Genomic DNA, 5,091 nt, shown 5'->3' on the forward strand with positions numbered 1-5,091 from the left:
ATGTAACTTTGGGGCTGACATAGCTGTGAGAAAACTATCCAGTGTCTCTTACTGGACACGTACGTTCACCACCTATGACAACCTAAATAAATGATACTAAATATTATTCAATAAGTTTCAAAATTGGTACACCACGTTTTGACATTCAGGAGAAGATTGTATCCAAATGTCAGTTTTATAACTATCATAGTTTGGGATAAAAAAAAGGATTGCTAAAAAAGTAAAAAACCAACACTTAGGGAACTAAATTCAATTAGGCTATATATTAGTTTGCCTTTTGGTATTATCTAAAAACATAAACAGAACTTGCAGGATGCAGAAATAATTGATTGAAATTTTCATATTAAAACTTACATAATTTTTCGTTTTCATAATATAAAAATCAGACAAAATTATTATTGGTGTTCAAGATTGTTGTGGGAGTGTGTGTAGGTGGGACATTCATCAAAATTTTAATGTTGCATTACATACCGTCTTATGTAAACTGAAAGAGTTGTGCAAGCCTATTGTGGGAAAATGTTCATAAGGAATTTACCCACTTTGCTGATGCATTTCTAGGGGTGATTGCTATTGTAACAGAGCAGCCAGAAAGTCAGCTGGAGTATAATCTGTATCTAAGGAATATTTTCAGAATTATTGTGTTTTAGTTTTCGTTTATTAAAGATTACTTTAATATTTGTATGTCAAAATGATGCAAATGCGTCTGTCTATAAGGATTGGTGCAGGCCAGTTTTTGCGCGAGTTTGATCATGTGAGAGCATTCTTATTGCCAGTCAGTATGATCAGCCAATCAGAATTGAGACAGTTCCCACTTGTTATGTGATAGTTACACTGGGAGTGAGGCCACAAGAAAGGAGTCTCTTGCTATCTTTACATGCAGACGGTCATGGTACTTATGTGACTCAAAATAATGTGTAAAATGAAGGAATATTAAGTTCCTCACATTTGATATATGTCGTGACTAATGCTGGTGTAGATACGGAGGGTTTTGTGAAGTTTGGAAGTTCTAGAACTGTTTAGTTGGACAGGTATTCGCATGTGAAATTTGGCCTTCATAGTATCTGCGTGGCAATGTTGCAGTATTCAACCACTGAGCATTTTTTTGGCAAGCAGTTTCTTTTTTGAGAAATTTGCAAGAAGGACCAAATGTAATAACTCGTGTTAGTAGTGAAAAGAAAGGAAAGCAGAAAGGTGGAAGGAGTATATAGATGGTCTATACAAGGGTGATGTATCTTGATAATTTTATGGAAATGGAAGAGGATGTAGATGAAGATGAAATAGGAGATAAGATACTGCGTGAAGAGTTTGACAGAGCACTGAAAGACCTGAGTCGAAACTAGGCCCCCGGAGTAGACAACATTCCATTGGAACTACTGATGGCCTTGGGAGAGCCAGTCCTGACAAAACTCTACCATATGGTGAGCAAGATATATGAAACAGGCGAAATACCCTCAGATTTCAAGAAGAATATAATAATTCCAATCCCAAAGAAAGCAGGTGTTGACAGATGTGAAAATTACCAAACAATCAGTTTAATAAGCCACAGCTGCAAAATACTAATGCGAATTCTTTACAGACGAATGGAAAAACTAGTAGAAGCTGACCTCTGAGATCAGTTTGGATTCTGTAGAAATACTGGAACATGTGAGGCAATACTGACCTTAAGACTTACCTTAGAAGAAAGATTAAGGAAAGGCAAACCTACGTTTCTAGCATTTGTAGACTTAGAGAAAGCTTTTGACAATGTTGACTGGAATACTCTTTCAAATTCTGAAGGTGGCAGGGGTAAAATAGGGGAACGAAAGGCTATTTACAATTTGTACAGAAACCAGATGGCAGTTATGAGTCGAGGGCCATGAAAGGGAAGTAGTGATTGGGAAGGGAGTGAGACAAGCTTGTAGCCTCTCCCCGATGTTATTCAATCTGTATATTGAGCAAGCAGTGAAGGAAACAAAAGAAAAATTCGGAGTAGGTATTAAAATTGAGGTTTGCCGATGACATTGTAATTCTGTCAGACAGCAAAGGACTTGGAAGAGCAGTTGAACGGAATGGATAGTGTCTTGAAAGGAGGATATAAGATGAACATCAACAAAAGCAAAACGAGGATAATGGAATGTAGTCAAATTAAGTCTGGCGATGCTGAGGGAATTAGATTAGGAAATGAGACACTTAAAGTAGTAAAGGAGTTTTGCTATTTGGGGAGCAAAATAACTGATGATGGTCGAAGTAGAGAGGATTTAAAATGTAGACTGGCAATGGCAAGGAAAGCGTTTCTGAAGAAGAGGAATTTGTTAACGTCGAGTATAGATTTAAGTGTCAGGAAGTCGTTTATGAAAATATTTGTATGGAGTGTAGCCATGTATGGAAGTGAAACATGGACGATAAATAGTTTGGACAAGAAGAGAGTAGAAGCTTTCGAAATGTGATACTACAGAAGAATGCTGAATATTAGATGGGTAGATCACATAACCAATGAGGAAGTATTGAATAGGATTGGGGAGAAGAGAAGTTTGTGGCACAACTTGACCAGAAGAAGGGATCGGTTGGTAGGACATGTTCTGAGGCATCGAGGGATCATCAATTTAGTATTGGAGGGCAGCGTGGATGTTAAAAATTGTAGAGGGAGACCAAGAGATGAATACACTAAGCAGATTCAGAAGGATGTAGGTTGCAGTAGGTACTGGGAGATGAAGAAGCTTGCACAGGATAGAGTAGCATGGAGAGCTGCATCAAACCAGTCTCAGGACTGAAGACAACAACAACAACAACAGTAGTGAAATTAATGACTGTGAGAAAATTATTTAATTCGGGTCGGGTTTCTACAGATTTCTGGCTGCTGTGCATGTGAAATGAGTGTACAAATTGTAAATGTGAAGAAAATAGCCAGTAGTTTAAATGTGAACTCAATAGTACTGTTTCTTTGGCTAGATGGATGAAATAAACCTTTTTGTGTGGAAATTTTGGACATTATTTTCCAGAAGCCGATCCATTTTCTTACTGCCTGATAAATTTTTTAATGACAGTTTTTCTACAGGACATTATTTCATTACTAGAGTTGTGCGGCCTCAGTAATTGTAGGCATTAGATGGTGTTTATCAATGCTGCTTTTACATCATCTTGTAAGTATCTACGTAGCTGAGTGGAGGGACCTCGAGCAGACACCGTTTGGAGGTAGGTGAATTCTAATTTGCAGCCCGCGCAACACACGGAAATCTCTAAGGCCCAGCCTCATCACACAACGTTTAAATTTTTTCCCTAACATTTGCATTTTTATTAGGTTCGGATGCTTTATTATTAGTTTAAGTATATACTATAATATTTGATATTAAAGTAAATATAAGTACATCTGTTTTTTGAGGAGTGAGATTGTTCAGTTGGCTTAATCTACAGGACAGCTTGCGCTACTTGGATAAAAATATTTTGCTCCTTTTTCTTTTATGGTTCATAATTCACATGTTGCAAAGATTCTGCTACTGGGTAGGAACAGTGATCAGGTAAGACTGACCTTGGGGTATAACTAAAATGTGTGATTGATTTAAATAATGTTCATCTTATGTAGAGGAGTACAAATTTGTTTTGCACTGTTCGTAATGGAACTTCTGTAAGCCTTTGTCCTTATTGAATGGACATTGTACTTCCTTTTCGTCTCAAAACATATACATGGATATTGAAGTTTTTATTTTTGCATATTCCATATAAAACAATGTGACTAGCTTATTGACAATGGAGTAAACATGCCTTTTAATAGAGCTGACATGGGAATTTTACTCGTGCCCATTTAGTAAACAGTGTAAATTACGAACTAGAAACTTCCTGCAACTGCCAGTGGAGTGTGTTGTGGTCTCATATACCACACAGGGGCACACATACCGTATGTACAAGTCACATCATTTCTCAACATTCAGCAGCACATTGACCTCGGCACACCCAAAGTTGACATTCGACAGCACAGTCCGTGTGCAACGGCTTAACAGAAACATTGTATTCATTGCCATTCTGGCCTTGCAAGTGTAGAGCAGAAATAATAGTATAAAGTCTATAGTGTCTTTATTCTGTGTTATATGACTATCATGATGGACGTTATTTGCTTTGTGTTTTGCATACGAATACTGCTGTTACCAAATTGTAATTTCTTGATGACAAATTTCATTGCCAGTTCCTGAAGTGTGCTTAAGAATGTTAGTGTGTAATTCACAAGAGTGTCCTTAGAGTATAGATGGCATTCACAACGGCAATCTGTTGCCATCATTGTAAATTGAGACAGCATATGCTCACTTCTTATTAAAGCATTCTGGGAGACCGTTTGTCTGTGGATGGTGCACAGTCGTCGTCTGGTTGACACAGTTATCTGTGTTACTAGGCCCAGGTGACAAACGTTTCCTCAATCAGAAATCATCACAGCGGTGCATCATGCTTCAAAATAGTCTTTTACAAGAACCTCACAATTTGTGGAAGTTCGGCAGCAGGCACAGGTTCGGTACAGTGTAGTGGGTGCAGTAGTCGTTGCAGATTATTAACCATTGATTCCTGTTTGTCGACTTAGGGAACCTCCGAAAGAGGTTGATTGCAGCCTGATGGAATGTGTGCCTGCGAGTAGGATAGGTATCAGCTGCCCAGGAGGTAATTGTGCCATGAGCTTCTGTCATGGGCATTTTTTAAAGTGTCTTGCATAGTGTTTAATGGATCAGTAGAGACCTGGCTGATGTTACCTGTGTCTGCTTCTGTCTAGAGTTTTCCCAAATCCTTAGTGGCCAGATGTTGGAGTGTTATGGAAATACTTTTAAGATAGCTGGTCATAGATGAGCAGGGAAGACAAGCAACCATTTCAGATATAAAATGCTCTGTTTGTTAATTGGAATCATTCTTCAGCAATGCTGAATCTTCCCTATGTTTAGCAGCAATATCGTTCAGTGCAGTGATGGCAGTTTTCATCTACACTGCTATGTTCTGTCAAAGGATTTCTTGAAAGGCACTTGGTGTCCTTACGTGTGCGTTCACTGTTCTGATGTACTATTTAAGCCTTTGTATACATCTCGCCATCAGCTCGACAGTTACTTCAGGCTAGTCAACAACCATACAGAATGGGGATCC

This window comes from Schistocerca gregaria, chromosome 3 (genome assembly GCF_023897955.1).
Source record: "Schistocerca gregaria isolate iqSchGreg1 chromosome 3, iqSchGreg1.2, whole genome shotgun sequence".
Classification (NCBI taxonomy): Eukaryota; Metazoa; Arthropoda; class Insecta; order Orthoptera; family Acrididae; genus Schistocerca; species Schistocerca gregaria.